Genomic DNA, 17595 nt, shown 5'->3' with positions numbered 1-17595 from the left:
AGTTGTCTCCGACATCCATGTGCATGATGTGTCATGCTTTCCTACATACAAACATACATACATACATTGTGTGTGTTTGTGACACGTTTAAAAATAAAACTAGTAACAGAACCTGAGTTTGAGCCCCCAAACCACGTAAAAAAATCCAATCATGTGGTATATGCTTGTAATTCTAGCACAGGGGAGGGAGAAACAGGCAGATAGATCCCTGTATCTCAAGAAACAGAGTGGATGTCTCCAATGAAGGACACCCAAAGTTGACCTCTGGCCTCCACATGCATGCACATGCACATGAACATGTACCCACACATGAACACATACACACTAACACTTCTCTTATGCCATACATGCCATAATTTATATAAAATTCCACCATAAAGACATCTGGTTTCAATTTTCTTTATTATAAACTATACAGCAGCAACTCTGTACGAATACAGGGTTTTAGTTTTTTTCTGTTTAGCTTTATTTCCTTACTATAAATTTCCAAAAATTGAAATTAAGACCAAATTTCTGTGGTTTGTAATGTTTCATAATTGACTTTGCTTCTTTACCATGGCTTTAAAAATATTTATAAAGGGCTACAGAGATGGCTTAGAAGCTAAGGATGCTTGGCTGCTCTTTTGGAGGTCCTGAGTTCAAATCCCAGAAACTACAAGGGCAACTCACAGTCTGATGCTCTCTTCTGGTGTGCAAGCATACAGAACGATAAAGCACTTGTACATATAAAATACATAAAATCAGTCTTAGAGGGGAAACACTGGTTGGGCTGTTGAATGAATGAATGAATGAATAAAAAATTAAAAATAATAAATAAATAAAGCGCTGGTTGCTCTTCCAAAGGAACTGAGCTCAATTCTCAGCACCCACATGGCAGCTCAACATTTTAACTCCAGTTCTAGGGGATCCAACACTCTCACACAGACATACATGCAGATAAAACACCAGTACACAGAAAATATAAAATAAAAACCAACAAAAATGTATATAAACTAATTATAAGGACAAACTTGGGGACTCAAACTTCTTGGAACATGTAAGACTCTCTTGGTAAGCAGGCTACATAACCAGTAGGAAGGAACTGCCTCAGAGAAAGGCAAGAATAGTATGTGTTACAGAGGTCACCAGACCCCTTTGTCCATTCTTCCGTTATTCCCAGGGTGGCCACCTTGGTGAAATCTCCTTTTTCTGTTTTTTTCCATTCATTTTTAAATTTGTGTTTTAGGAGAGGCAGCTGAGCCTTGCTTATTGGTGCCACCAGAGAAATGACACTTTTGGGGAACCAGCCACTCATAGGAAAAGGGATCGGAGGGATGGAGTGGCCACAGGTACCTACAGTTTTCTTCCTGTTCCCTTGTCATTTTGAGGTTCTTTTGAACTATTTGGGTTCACTTTAAAGTAATAGGAAACCTCTGTTCCTATACTGGGGGGCTCCTCTGAGTCCTTAGATTCTTCAGAGTTACGTGGGCTTCTGTTTGTCAGAGAAAGCTTTGTCTTTGAGACTCAAGCCAACCTGCACTTCTTTTGAGCTATGAAGGCATCTGCAGGTATGACATAGAAGCTTGAACTCTGTACCTGCGAGCAGGGATGGGATATACGGCACACAGAGACAAGGATATTTGGGAGATTGCTATTCTAGTTTCTGTAACTATGGAAAACACCACGTCAGAATTCTTGCTGCACGGGGTAGGGGTGGGGTGGGGCACCCGAGGAGGAAATTCTAGCTGACTGATGTTTTCATAAACTTATGATGATTTACCTTAAAATGCTCTGAATTAATGTAATTGTTTTTATATGCCATCTACTGAATCAGTCTCTTGCAGTCTGTGTCTACGGTGATTGATTTGATGAGTTTTAAATAGGCTGACTGTAGCAATGAACCGATTAGACATTTGTCTAAGAGGGGCTAGCAAGATGCTGAGTGGGTAAAGGTACTTTGGCTGATGACTTGAGTTAGATGCCTGGGTACCACATAGAGAAAGAAGAAACCAGACTCCTGTAAGCTGTCCTCTTACCTCTTTCTGTGTGCTCAGTGTCTAGTATACCCAGTTCCTTACTTAGAAGGAATACAGCATCCCAAAGGTGTGTGGTGATTGGTTAGCATGAACCTCCAGCTATGGCAAACCTCTTGGTGGTGAGACCAAGACCAGAGGACTCCTGAAAACATCACAGGGCAGAACTTCATCTGCCCTACACCTGCTAGCTGAAGTTACTCTTGGCACGCCTAATATGAAATGTGTGTGTGTGTGTGTGTGTGTGTATCATAATTATATAGAAGCTGCTGACTTTTTCCCTCCTTTCCCCACTGCTGTTCTCTTTTGAAAACAGGTAGAGAGCCAGCTACTGAGCAGGTCTAGGTAAACTGCAGGCATTTAAGAGTTATGGTTTAAGGGGTTGGGGATTTAGCTCAGTGGTAGAGTGCTTGCCTGGCAAGCGCAAGGCCCTGGGTTCGGTCCTCAGCTCCGGAAAAAAAAAAAAGAGTTATGGTTTAAGAGTTACGGTGACTCTGAATCTGGGATTGCTGTTGTTACCTGCTTAAAGACGGAGGAATGGCTTCAGGGAAGCTAGTCACATGGGGACAGGTGGTGGTCACTGATTTTATTCTGTCATTTTATTCCTTGGATCCATTCTCTTTTAAAAAGTAGTTGAGATTATTCATAAATGTTTTCATAAATGGCAAGTGTGCAGAAAACTGTTTCCACTTGCTTTCTCCCTGGGCTCTGAAACAGGGTACGCTGATTTGAGAGTTAGGAATTCTAATTCCATATGTAGAAAACTGAAAGAATTAAGGTTGTGTGTTAATGAGAAGGGTAAGACTGCATTTCATAGTATGAAGAAATGATTGTCTACATTCATACTTTTATAAAGGGGTGTTGTGAAATGTAAACACATCCAGAGATTTCTAAAGGCAAAGACATTTCAATGACGTAAAGCTAGAACATAACTCTCTGTGTGAAGCACCAGATCTTTCTGTTGCTTTTTATTTGTTTGTTTGTAGACAGGCCCTCTATACACAGCCCTGGCTATCCTGGAACTCACTATGTAGACTAGGCTGGCCCTCTGCCTCCTGAGTGCTGGGATTAAAGGCATGTGCCACCATGTCTGGCCTAGCAAATCTTTCTTTAAAATGTTGTTTTGTTCATAGTAACATCTGTGAACAGCCAAAATGAAACAAAAACTGACAACAGGAAAGAGAAAATTTCAGAAAATAACAACAAAACCCCAGGCTTAAAGGATAAATATTTGGGGTTTTGTCAAGGTAATCTTTACCTAGGTAGTCACTTACGCTTTCTGCTGAGTTTGTCAAGCTCTTTAATACTCAGGAAATTGAGACTTAACAGAGTCAAGGTTCAGTTAAGCATCTCCCTATGCTAAAGCCCTTTAAATGACTACTCTGTAAGTGCCTATTATTTTAGGGCGATCCCAGTACACTTACTGTCCTGTGAGTCAAGAGTGTTAGAGCTGACCTGAAATCTCACACTTAGGAGGTGGAGGCAGAGAGCAAATGTTCAAGAGTATCCTGAGCTACATAGCAAGGCCAGCCTGGGCTACATGAAACCCCGCCCAAATAAACACAAACAATGCTGAGAATCTATGACAGGAATGAGTATAAGCTATGTGTGTGAGCTTTTATCTAAAAGCTATGTAGAAGTTTGCAGAGTTAAGGGCATGTCCGTTTGATACATGCAAAATTGCAGATACACCTTTTTAATATGAACTTTGTGTAAACTTTCTACATAGAAAATGACCGATAGAAAATTTGATGTTTCTGCTCTTGGAGGGTACAAGCATTCGGGTGGAAAAACAAACAAACAAACAAGCAAACAAACAAACAAGCAAGCCTTGCCGTTTGTGTGGTCCTGCTATTAGAAATGTGATCTGCACTCATTTGCTTTGCCCACTGAACGTTCTGCTGTTGTACACAGGAGACACATATGTCTATCAGAGTGAGTCTGTCTGTGGTCACTGGCATCTTCCCCTAAATTTGTAAGAAGTCTGAAGTTTTGATTGTTGTCAGTGCTGTGGACGTCTTAGTTCACTGAGTCAAATCTAGATTTTGCTTCAAAGGTCGAAACGGGATCATTATATAAAGGGTGTCTGTGTATGTACAGGGCGAGTCATTCCTGGCTCTTTTGTATGTTGAATGTGTTTGTGCTCCTCTAGGCTAGTGACTCTCTGCCTTCCTAATGCTGTGACCCTTTCATACGGCTCAGGTGATCCCCACTTGTAAAATTACTTTTGTTTCTTCTTTATAACTGTAATCGTGTTACTGTTAACAATATCAGACATAAATATCTGATATGCAAGATATTGGATATGTGACATTTGACCAAACCCCCACCAAAGGGGTCACAACCCACCCATTAAAGACTGTTGTTCAAGTACGTACACCTTCTAAAAGAACACATTCCCTTGCCAGTGTCCTCCAAACCAGAATGAACGCCAGTGTTAACAAGTTCCAGGCTAGTGTTCCTGAGTTCCTAAGTGTGTTGTGAATGCCGTCTTTAACAAAGGCTACCCACTCAAAGACTATGTTGCATACAGCGTTTTATGTGGTGATTGGTCATTGGTTACCAAGGACTGCATCTGTGAACACACATGTCTGACTTTATTTAGAAGACTGTTTTACCTACTTTTCCCTCCCACTGATCCTTAAAGGACAACTTTAAATGGGTCAGTGGGTACAGGTACTTGCATACAGACCCGATGATCTGGGGTTTGATTCCCAAATCCCACAAGATATCAGGAAAGAATCAACTCCTAAGGGAGTTGTCCTCTAACCTCTACCTGGGTATCGGTGTGGCACTGGTGGTCCTGCAATTACATTTTACACACATACACCACACACACACAACATACAACACAGAAACATACAAATAAATAAATAAATTTTTAAAGATTTATTTATTTATTTATTTATTTACATGTAAGTACACTATAGCTGTCTTCAGACACACCAGAAGAGGGTATTGGATCTCATTACAGATGGTTGTGAGCCACCATGTGGTTGCTGGGAATTGAACTCAGGACCTCTGGAAGAGCAGTCAGTGCTCTTAACCACTGAGCCATCTCTCTAGTCCAATAAATAAATTTTTAAACTGACAAAATTAAATAGGATTTATGTGTAAAATAGCCTATTGTTGGCAACTTATTTTAGCCATTAAGTTGAAACAAAATAACACATGTCTGAAAAGAAAATGGCAAGAGCTTGACAGTTCTGACATAGCACTGTCTATGACAGCGCTGTCTATCTACACGAATTATTACCCTAAAGTTTACACAAAGGGAATGACTAGACTGTTGTAGTCAGTTGCTACACTTTCTGCAGAATTCTAACCAGGGCTACCCCATCTCTTTACCACACATCGTCTCCATCCTTCTTTAAAGAATTTACAGCCAAACTTGTGGAAAACAACGCCAATGAACGCTTACTTTCAAGCCAGTTTTCTTGAAAGTACTTGGGCTTGTTGACTGCGTTTGCCTTTCTGTGTAAACTGATGTAACTTGTTTGCTGACATTTAGTGAAATTCCTATGAATTTTGTTTTCTGGGAAAGGGTTTCCAGACTGGCCTCAAGGTCATTCTGTAGCTGTGATGACTGAACTTCTGACCTTCCTGCTTTTGCCTCTTAAGTTGTAGATTACAGACAGGTGCTAACACTCCCAGTTTTTGTGACCCTGGGAGTAGGTAACACTCTACCACCTGAGTTACACTCCCCACTCTACATATTTGTTTTTGACACAGGATCTTGCTACGTAGTTCAGATTGGCTTTGGGCTTGGTGCAATCCTCCTATCTCTGCCGTCTGGTGACAGAATCAGAGGCAGTCACCACCATGACTAGCAGAAGTACAGATTCTAGTAAAATGAGCTGAGCAGTTCTTCCTGGAGTTCCAAGGCAATCACCTACAGGACAGACAATATCAATGTAGTAATAAGCCTCAGAGAAGCGGAGTCTAAGTCACTCCGTCCATATCTCTCAGCTGCTTGGATTTGGCCCAAGTGGGTCTTATTGGCTCTGACTACTTGTCATTTGTATTTCCAGCTTCACTTGAGAGCAGGTCACTCCAACTGGAAAACGACAAGGACAGTGAATGCTGCCTTCGGCATTCAGAAATCATTCAGAGACAAAGGGGGGATATTATCACAATCTAAACAAAGCCATCCTTAGCATGGTGGCTCACACCTGTAATCTTAGCACTCGGGAGGCTAATGCAGAAGGACCATGAGTTTGAGGCCAGCCTAAACTGCATACATAGAAAGCTGGTTTCAAAGCCAAATTGGAGTGTCCTCTTTCCAGAAGAAATCAAAGCTTAGAGGTCTCGTATGTGACATTAGGTCTTTCCCATTAGAATTCATTCTCAGTAGTCTATATTCACAAAGCTTTTTAAAAAGAAAGAAGGCTCCTATTGGGATTTTTTTTCAAGTGATGTCTTCTGCCTCAATCACTTTCCTGTATCCTCTTAACAATGGTGCTTCTACGTTCAGACTTAAACATCTGTGTCCTTTTGCTTACACCAACTCAGCTTGTGGGCCTCTTGTGCACCAGTTGTCACTAAGCCAGGATACCCTAATTCCTTCAGACGTGGGACTATTCAAACCCAGGAAGGATGCTGTAACAGGCACCAAGAATTTCCTCTCACTGAAGAGCCCTGGCTCCTCCATCCATCGGTCCCTAGGGTAACTAAAAATCAGGAAGGAGTTGGGAGCTCTGCCTTCATTTTACCTCCATCTGTCTCTTTGACATTGGCTCCCATTTATGCTGGACTCTGACGGCATTTTAATCTCTCAAGGAGTATCTGTCTATCTAACCAACTTCATTCCACATCAAGGCTGAAGGCATGGAGAGAAGTCCTTGTCCTGAAACTCTCCTCTTGAGTCACCTTGCATTCCAGGAGCCACAGGACTGGTTGATAAATTATCTCCGTGACAAGGGACTAAAACCAAGTCCAAGTAATGGTGAGCCATCAGGACAGATCATCCCCAAGATGAGAACAATTACCTATACTGAAGAGGCTACTCCCTGGAACAGATCATCCTGCAGGAGCCAGATTGGTTTCTTCAAGTTAATGCCAGATTAGCATTTTTTTATGACCTATTGGGACCAGAACAGTGACAAAGATGGACAGGGCCACACTTTGACTAAGACTGCTTAGTAATAACCTCTTGCCCTCTTCAACAATTTTCCTCAGTTAAAAATATAGTTTTCATGTCAGTGCCCCAAAATGGACTCCTTCACTTGTCTCCCCTTTGTATTGATTATACTTCCTTTTTTAAAAAAGGATGTATTATATATAAGTACACTGCCACTGTCTTCAGACACACCAGAAGAGGGCATCAGTTCTCATCACAGATGGTTATAAGCCACCATGTGGTTGCTGGGATTTGAACTCAGTATCTGTGGAAGTTAAGAGTCCGTGCTCTTAACCACTGAGCCATCTCTCCAGCCTGATTACAGTTCCTTTCTGCTTTTCACTAAGGATCTTACAAAGAAACTTAAATGTAAAGTATCAATTATTTATGTCCTTTTTTGGTAAAATCCAGTGATGGGACTGGGCATATATATTTGTTGGCAGAGTGCTTGGTTGTCTAGCATACACAAAGTCCTAAGATCAGTCCCTAGGTTCAGTCTTCAGCGTTGCATGTACCAGATTCACACATGTAATCACAGCACTCCAGAGGTAGAAGCAGGAGGGTCAGGAGTTCAAGGTCATCCTCTAGTATGTCATAAATTTGAGACCAGCATGGACTAGAGACCCTGTGTCAAAAACAAACAAAACCCAATGGCAAAGGCCACAGAAGCTGGTTAACTTGTTTGAAAAGAGTGTGATATATACTGTGGTATATAGGCTGCTTAGGTAGAGTAATGTCATTCTCCCTGGCAATGTCCCTGTGAGACAAACCAGTGAGGTTGGGGGAAATTTGGCTGTTATGGCCTTGAATGTGGGCAAAACATTTTTTTTTTAAATTCAAAAACAAGCCAGCAAGTTGCATAACATAGTAATGGTGTTCTGCCTTCTTGGGAGCTGAAATGAGACCACAGTCACATGACAACCATCAAAAGATGACAGTGTTTCAGCAGGAAGAACGTGGGCTTAGCAGGTGTTAAGCTTGTTTTGTGGAGCAAGCTTAACCTACCCTAGCAGTGTTACCCCAGCATCAGGGCCCCCTTGCTCCACTAAGTAAGCTTTGGAACTGTGTATGGATTTCCTGCCTGCTAGAGGAGCTTCCCATAGGGAGTCTTTCCTTCCAGTTCATCTACCCTGAACACGTATCCAGGCTAGTTTTTAGCATCCAGGTTAGAGCATGTGAATGTCACCCAGGAACTTGATAGTCCTTGGAGGTCCTTTCTGTCCTCAACAGAGAGTGAGAGAATGCTTAATTATTGCTTCTCCAGGGTCAATTCCTGTTGAAACTTTCATCCATACATCTGTTATGTATGCTGAATAAACATCCAAGTTCTGTCTTAAAATGGTAGATGCCAGGTTTCAGGACACTAGGGCTCCCAGTATGTGTTCCTGGGGCCACTCCCAAACTCTATAACATCTTATTTTTTCCTGTTAATTCATTACTATAACCATTCGAAGAGACATCTTAATTTAGTTGACCACATAGTACAAGAGTAATACTATTGCCTCTAGATGAGAAAAGCCTTCATTTGAATACAGCCTTCTCTAACACGAACAGGTCCTCCTCATCTGCAAGTTATGATTACAGAAGCAGGTAACCCAGTATGCAGAGCCGCTGTAAGTGGAAGCCAGGTAGTTGGATGCTTTATATGAACTGTTTGATACGTTTTATGTACTCTACAAATGCCAGCTCTCGTGGGTATTAGGCATTTGAGTCATCTTTACCCCTGCCTCACACTTTAGGATGCAGAGTGATGTTCTCTTGCTTGGGAATGGAATATTTCTTTCTGGCCTATGGTTTGGGATCTAGAGCCACCTGCTCAGTATAGTGGGAATTGCGGGGGGGGGGGTGCTTATGGGGGGAAATACTCATTGGGGTGGGGGAGATGAGGATAGAGAAATCCTTTCCTCTCTCCTCCCCCAGGAGAATTCTGTTTATCACCTCAGGTGTCCATCCAAGAACACATAGGGGCACACATTTGTTTCCCTTCAACTAAGATGAGTAAGTCTAAGACATGAACTGTTCCTCAGGGAAACCTGTTCCCAGTATGTAAAAACAGAAAGAGAAAATAAAAACTGTCATCCACACCAGAGTTCTTTCTCGGGGCTTCCAGACTCTTGGCAGAATAAAGGATCAGAGACTCCTCTTCCTACCAAGGCTTGGGAACCTCTTTTCTCAGCATCTGTTTAAATAACACCACGTATTCTAGAAAGGCTTAATTGGTGCCCCAGCCCTGCTCCTATCTTGGCTTCTCTCTGATTGAAGGTAAAGACTGAAGAGCAACTATGTCATTCTTGGAACCCAAGGAGAAGGTTCTAGAATCTAGGTTCCAGTCCAGCAATGGAACAGAAGGGCAAGAGTCAGAAGACCCACATTCCCACCCTCATCCATTCATCAGCGCTGCTGTTTTCTTGCTTTGAAGCTCCACACTCAGAAAACAAGAATGCTTACGCACTGGGTTGCCAAGCTTGCTGAAACATCTTCCACAAACAACCATAACATCAACTCAGTCTGACCAGTAGATCTTAGCAACAGCTCTACAGGAAACCCTGGGGTCAGAAGAACATGGTAGATGGTATCACAGGGACATGACCAACAAATATAAACCATGAGAAATAGTGCAGGGCAAAGGATTCACAATCTTCATTCAACAAATAAACGGCATGGAGACAGGCCCTGTGTGTGGGTTAGGGACTTGAGAGACTTGTGATGTTTAAACTGCTTTATTCCAATTTGTATAAACCAACTGTAAAAATACACGACAACGCCAACCAGATACCTGAAAAGAGGTTGGCTCCTCAGCTGATGTTAAAAGTCATTCCATTTTTCTCTAGGGCTAACACTGTGTATTCGCCAGGGTTCTCTAGAGTTACGAAACTGATAGAATGGATGTGTAACTATCAGAGTGGCTTTCAGGCTGTGGTCTGAGTAGTCCAACAATAGATGTCTCTTGATCAAAAGGCCAAGGATCTGATATTTATTCGGTTCATGAGACTGTGTGTCTCAACAGCCCCAATCTGATACTGGAGTCCCAGAAAGCACTAAGGAGCTTTCAGTCTTCAGTCCATTTTGGAATCTTGAAGAAGTAGGTTCTAATGTCATTGAAGAAATGGCTCAGGAACAGGACAGATGAACTTGAGAGTGAGGGCAAGTATGCAAAAACCAAAAGCTTCCTTCATCCATGTCCTTTTATGTGGGCTGCTATCAAAAGGTGTTGATCAGATTTGGGGTGACTTCTGACTCTCATGACCCAGATTTAGAGAATCTTCTCACCTCAAATGATCCAAATCAAGAAAATCCCTCACAGGCTTACCACCTTGGTTGGGTTGTAGTTGGTTCCAGATTGACAACCAGAATCAACTATCACACACTATATTGCTGTTGCCACAGTCCTTTCTGGGATATATATTATTGTGTGAATAATGGGGTGTTACAATGCACAATAATATGTATGATACTTCAGAGCAGTCCAATAGAAGCATGAAGTCCTTGAAGCAAGACTGGCCTGTGATGCTGCAACTAGTAGATTAATTCACGGGAATTTATTGCAATGTTTTCTTTTTCTCTTTCTTTTTTCCCTCCTTCCTTCCCTCCCTGCATCTCTCCCTCCCTCCCCCAAACACCCCCAATTTCTCTTTCTTTCTTTCTCTTGAGTCAGGTCTCATGTTTCCCAGTCTGGCCTCAATCTCCCAATGTGTGGAAGGATGATCTTAAACTTCAAATCCTCCTACTTGTACCTCTTGAGTGTTGGAATTCCAAGCCTGTACTGCCATAGTTGGTTCCACAGTGGTGGGGAATCAAGCCCAGAGCCTGATGCATGCTAGAGCTGTGCTTTACAGCCAAGGTATATCTCCAGTCCCATTGATATTTTCTGAAATCATCTTTGAAATGTCCTGTCATCAAGAATTAAAAAGTACCCAAAAAAAGTGGGTTTGGAGTAAGGAAACTACCAGAATCTTTCTCTTATTGGATCAACTATTGATGTATTTTCCTCACCTCTAGCCCTGAGGTAAACTTGAAGCACTGGTCTTGGTACCCAGTAAGAACCCAGTCAATGTCAGCTCTCTCCATATTGATACAATCAAAGGCTACTCATTATTCTGTGTGACTCTTCCCAACTAAGAGACACTGATTGTAACCTGTCTTTTAAATCACATCATGGCCTTTTGGATTTTTTTTCTACATCTTCACATAGGTCTTTCTGGAAACTTCCTCCCGTGTTCACCTCCCTTGGCCTGGGGCATCTGGACACTTTACCTGGGCAGCCAGGTGTCAGTCCCATAGGGCGTGTTGGACTCATTCCTGGATTGGCAGGTGCAGGTTTCTGATTTCTTCACCGGATCACTCAGTAGTTGGCTCTTTTTCCAGTGGCTTCCTGTCACCTGAAACAAGAGCTCACAGCTTCAGGAGGAAGGTAGAAATTCAAGGTGGAGAAGGACTAGGCAGATGCAAGATGCAATTACATCCTTCCTCCACCACCCCTCAACGGCCCCACCCTATGCCTGGGGAGAAGTCTAGAGTCAGGGTGGGGAGCCGTTTATCTCATTCCTGTTTCTCCCAGGCTGTGCAGTATTGGACATGGCACTTGACTTTACCCTGCCTTCTGAGTTATACAACGAAGTGAATAATACCCACATTTTTATTAGTTCAGATCACAAACTCCAGGGCTGGAAACCTGGCTCTGCACTGTGTTAACTTTGCCTTCTTGGACCTCACTGTGGCAGGTTTCTCACTGGTAAATGGGAATTGAAACAGTACCGGTCTCTTGCCATGATTGCCATGTTGTAGTGGCATCGGGTGGGGGATGCTCCCTAGAGGTGACTGTTACCATCTCCACCAAGGCATCGCTTTGTATCAAGTGCTGTGAGAGTTCACTTGCAACCTCAGTCCAGCCCTCCTTTTAAGCCTGTGCTGTTTCCATGTAAGCTCTGGCATTCCTCTATCAGGAACGGGAACAGCCAGGGAGTCCATCGAGTGAGTCACAGACCAGGGTCGTGCAAGGTCAAAGGCTGCTACACCTTTCCCAGTTTCAGCTCTTGCCATCCCTGGAAGGTGATTGTGAACTCTAGTACTTCTAAAGACAAGGGCTGTGGAGGGGTGAGTCAGGAGTGGAACCAAAGAAGGAAAGCAATAGACCTAAGGAACTAAGGAATACCAGAGAGGGAGGTGGCCCTGGACCCCTTTATTTCCCCTAACTTTGCCCAAGAACAAATGACCCAACCCTGGCTACACCTACAGAGAAGTATCTCTTCTCTGGGTCCTTCAAGGCCATAGCCTGTGAATGAGGAAGGTGGCTTAGCAATTTTGATTGCTAAGAGAGTTCAGCTTCCCAGTGCTTTTGGCTTCTACTTATTCCTCAGTAGTAGATGGAGCCCATAAACTTGGGGCACGAGACTGGAACTCAAGACTCTGGAAGGCCAGGATGACAGAAAGTTAATAGGTCTCTGGTTCTCAGGGTAACCGCCCTGTGGAAGCCTTGGTGAAGCCATCTAATGATGGTGGACCAGGCTCAAGCAGTATATCTCCCGCAGAATCCCAGGAGTTACATACTGAGTTGTCGGACCCAACTAATGCTCCAAATCTACTTAACTTTCAACCCAATGATCCGTTAATATACATATCACACACACACACACACACACACACACACACACACACACACACACACACCCTGCCCCTCCAGTGCTAGAATGTAGAATCACAGGCAGGGAAGTGTGTGTTTATGGGGGTGTGGGATGGGGGGCAATCAGCTGTTGTGTTCCTCCTTTGAGTGTTGAGAAAGATCTGGAATGGAATTGGCTTCACAGGGGATTTCCAAGAGCAAAAACCCTCCAGCCTGTTTGCTCTCAGCTTGTCTGTTTTCACCTGTGTGAGGAGGAGGTGCAGACCAAGCCACACCCGGCAAGTGTTTGTCACAGCATCCCAGGCCAGACTTAACAGAAACAAAGAGAAAAAAATAATCCAAGGCCACCACACCCAGTGCCCAGCTAGACCTTTGAGAATAGTATTCATTTCAAAGTGTAGGTAAAGAAAACCCTGAGACCAAGTAACAAGTAAATTCACAGAATCTGGGCATATAGGACATAATTGAAAGGAAATTTTCCCTACCTTGGATTTTATGAAGATGAAAGATCTGTTGGAATGGCAGGGCCATTCTCTGTAATGAGGCCACAATGAATGATAACACTTTGGGGTCTCGCACTGCCTCCCTCTTGTTGCACAGCTGAGGAACAGGACCCTTTCCCAGACTGGTGTGACTTGGTTTTCAATGTCAGAATGGGGGTGTGAGGACAGTATTTTTGTAGGTAGGTGGACACAGTTGGATCTGTGCAAAGGAGTGGCGCAGGGTATCAATTGTGTTCTCTTGAGAAAAATAGCTTTCGAGACAGACATGAGGTACTTGCCCGTAAACCCAGCATTGTAGAGGTAGAGGTAAAAGGACATCCAGTTTCAATCTGGTTCGAAATGTCAACATAGAGGCAGGGGCAGGTACATCTCTGTGAGTTTAAGGCCAGCGTGGTCTACGTAGTGAGTTCCAGGACAGCCAACTCTATGAAGTGAGACCTTGTCTCAAAAACAATAAGCAAAAAGGAAAGGCCAGAGTCTATCCATCCGTTTTGTGCAGCTCTAACAGAATCCCCACAGACTGGGAAATTTTCCCCCAAGATGAGGCTTCTCTGTAAAGCTCTGGCTGTCCTGGAACTCACCCTGTATGGTGACCAGGTTGGCCCCGGACTCAGAGATCTTCCTGCCTCTCTAGCTCCCGGTGCTGGAATTAAAGGTGTGTGCAGTTTTTAAGAAAAAAGATTTCTCACTGTTCTAGAGGTCAGGGACACCTTTATAAAGAGAATGTTATCAAGTGCTGGCTTTTGTTCTGGGTCATCCCAGGGCAAATTGTAGGAGAGCTAGAGAGTACATGGGAACAGAAAGTGAACAAGAAAGAGGCCAGGCATGTTTTTATACTAAGTCTAGCACTCCCACCGTAGTAACCCACTTCTGCGTTGAACTCTCTTGTCCTAATGACCTGGTATCAAGCCCAATGTCCTGGCACTAATACACGGAGGGAAAGCTCTCAGCGCATGAACTTTGGGGAACACACTCAAACCACAGCAGCTACTTACTCCCAGGCAAGATGTTACTATAAATTTTTAACAATGTTTCAAGAATGTAGCTTTGTTTACAGTGCTTTTGTTTTGTTTTTACAAAGGTGAAGTTAAAATGAAGCCATTAGGGAAGATCTTAATCCCAGAACTTGGATAAACACAAAGGATGAAGACACAGAAAACAGACAACTACATACAAGACAAGGAGAAAGTTCTGGAATGGATCATTGCTCTCAAGCCCCAGAAAGGCTCTCAAGCCCCAGAAGGGGCTCTACCATGCACAGACTCTCGGCTTTCCAGCATCTATTACCACAAAAATGGGGAACTTCTGCCATTTACTGCACTTTGTTACAACAGACCTGGCGGAAGTCCAAACAAGTCCAAGGCTGACTCTGCACCCTCCCCTGCCTGCCAGCTGACCTGCCTTGTTCAAGCCTGAGAGCCTCTGGAGAGTCTCGGCTCTGTTGGGGGTTCTTTCTCACAAGCACATCAGTAAGCAGTGGGAGGGCTGGATCTGTGTGATCTGACATGTGCCTGTCCCAGACTTCCTCACAGCTCCTTCTTAGACAGCTTTCCCTGTGAAAACAGCTAGCAACCCTCATCAGTGTCAGGCAAGAACCCCAGGACTCATTGGGATCAGCCTTGTCTGGCTGGATTCTTGAACATATGGAGCTGGCCTATTCTCCTGTAGCCTCTAGAGCTTCAAACCTCAGGCTCTCTTTCCTGCAGCCCTCCTACTGGCTCCTCAGTGACCCTTGGGGTTCCCAGGTAAGAGGCAAATTGTTTAGGCAAGCCTGACATCACTTGAAGGAAACCAATTCAAAACATACCATGTGCAACTCAACTTACAGTAAGGCTCTGAATCTCTAAGAATTTCATAAACAAGTAATATTTTAAAAAATGGTTATTGATGAAGGAGAAAAGAACCTGAAGAAATCAGATGCTGTGAGGGAGGTTTAGTCAAGGCTTTTTCAGGTACAGTGTGTTCTAGAGTTTGACTATTGAGCTGTAGAAATAAATTACCTATTAAAATGTGCTCTCTATTGAAGAGGGTACCAGAGTGTGACTTTTTTTTTTTGCATTGGAAACACACCCTGTTTAATTTGTAATATAAATACACAATACATAGGTCCTGTGACTGTATACATTTATTTTGACTTATGTTTTAAAAGGGTAGTTATTTAATTTACCATGAAGGAGAGCTGGCAGACCCATCATAACTGGTACGGAATACTGCATTCAGACCTTGACCTAGGTTAGACCTCCCAGGAAACCAGCTCTGTGGCCTTGGCCTCCTCAATCCTCCCATCAATACCACAGGCTCGACTCCACCTGTTTACAGGCGTACAGTCATAAAGAGGCTCAGAGGTCTAAACACTTTGAAACCACCAAGTCTATCAGCAGCCAGAACACTTTTCAATGGCACATGCACAGTGGGAGGTCATAGGCTAAGCCGTCTACGTCTGGCAAGATCCAACCTTAAGAATGTTTTTATTTGTCCTCAGGTCGCTGTACCATGTACTGGGGCTACTCTAAAGAGAGACCTAGGTCCCCTTTCCTCAAGCATTTTACTGGGAGAGGTTCGGGGCCAGAAGGGCTGCTGTCTTCTTCCTCAGTCCTAGGGCAGAAACTTTCAGGAAAACTGTGATGAAGATGTTCACTGGCATCTTTTTTTAAAACTCCCTTACCTTAAAATCCCCCCCCCCCCAAGAAGGAAGAGGCAAGAGAATTAAGAAGATTTTTGAAGGACAAAGCTAACACAACCAACACTGTCCCGATTGGTTGATTTGATTTCTCTGTCACCCCCTGTTTTTCTGTGCCATAGAGAACATCTAGGGGTTTGTCTCTAAACAGATGCTTGCAAGGAAAGTTTAACATAATCCACAGAGCTGTAAAAGTTCTTGGTGTGGCCCTCGGTGGAGTGCTTTCTCACATTCCCAGAAGTAGCCAATCTACCACGTGGCAGGGCTGCTACAGGAAGGGAGGGAGCCAGCAGGGCACGGAGCTGCCTGCAGCAGCAGGGCAGGGCGGCTCCCAGGAGGACGCAGGCGTGGTGGCCCCTCCCTGCCGCGAGCCCAGGCCCGCCCACTGCCACCGGCGAAAAGGAGGAGAGACCTACATTTAAAAAGGCAGGAACCTACTAGCTCCAGAGCTCCTACAATGCCAAATGAGAATTCCTGTTTATGGGTCAAACAGAGGTCAAGAATTACTCAGTCATCTCTAAAACCCCCTACTTAGGGGGTCAAGCCAGGCTGGAAACCCATGCTAGCTAAATCTAACTTGATCTCCCCAGAGTCTAACACTGCTTCTTTATTTATTTTTTCTTTCTTCCTTTCTTTCACTTTTTACTGTTTTGCCGGAGATACAGGGGGTTTTTTTTCTGTTACTTCCGGTTTGTGGCTGTGCTTTCTTTGCCTTACTTCCTTTTGGGTTGTTGGAGGGTTAGGTTGCTTCACTGTGATGTCCACTTAAAGATGTATGAAAAAGGATGGGAGGGAAAGAGGAGGTGGGATAGAAAGAGGAGGAAAGAAGAGGGAAAGGAGAGGGAGGCAGAGAGAGAGGGAGAGGAGAGAGGTTGTTAGACAGCACACAGTAATTTTGCTTATGCTATAAAATATTTAATACGTTCCTCTTCATGGATATGTTCCACAATAATGCACAATGTCACTGTGTTCAAAGTACAGGTAAAGAAGTCTAGTCTCATCAAAGCCTGGATCTGTGTTGACTGACTCCAACCCCGAAGCGCTTTCGTCTGTTTAACCTTTCAAGGAGGTGTTTATTCATCTCTTATTACAAAGCATATGCCTGACATGCAAAACAAAAAACAAAAAAACAAAAAAAGCTTAATTCGGTCCTTTTGAGAAAATGTGAAGACTATGATTTCGTCTTTGGCCACTCCTTTGCAATCTTTCTACGCAGGTATCAACAAGGGCTGCTGTGGTCCTCGTGGTCCCACCCGCGGGTGCACTTCCAGCATCTGGCAGCAGGGGGCGCATGTGTGCAAGAGGCGGAAAGTGCACCGGGCAGGAAGAGTCAGATCTTGTGTTTGTCCTTCTTAGCAGGCCCAGGCTATCAATACGTTAATTTTTCTCCTTGAACATTTAGAACCAGTGGCTGCAGACTTCTCTACAGAGATCCATGCTTCCTCACTCGTAAAGTGGGGGGAAACATCTTTGGGACTTGTAGAAAAAGATCTCTGCTGAATCCGAGGGAGGAAAAAAATCTCAGGAAGGAGCCAGGCTTGGCCCCTGGCTTCTGTTGAAAAAGGAGAACTCAGAAAGCAGGGACAACGGCCATCCTATGTCCAAGTATCACAGGACTTCTCCCACTGACTTCCTGAGAAGACCTCAAGGGTTGGGAACGG

At 43.8% G+C, this 17595-nt stretch overlaps 1 long non-coding RNA gene across 1 annotated transcript; it reads left to right on the top strand.

Moving 5' to 3' along the window:
• Positions 1–731: 731 nt before the first annotated feature.
• LOC134481747 (uncharacterized) lies at positions 732–15284 on the top strand. Its single transcript, XR_010057514.1, has 2 exons — positions 732–1328; positions 14336–15284. It is a non-coding gene; the product is annotated as an uncharacterized LOC134481747 (long non-coding RNA).
• The last annotated feature ends 2311 nt before the right edge of the window (positions 15285–17595 follow it).

Source organism: Rattus norvegicus, chromosome 14 (assembly GCF_036323735.1).
Source record: "Rattus norvegicus strain BN/NHsdMcwi chromosome 14, GRCr8, whole genome shotgun sequence".
NCBI classification, from domain to species: Eukaryota; Metazoa; Chordata; class Mammalia; order Rodentia; family Muridae; genus Rattus; species Rattus norvegicus.
Note: the sequence above shows the minus strand (reverse complement) of the source record. Positions and strands in the feature narration are given on the sequence as shown.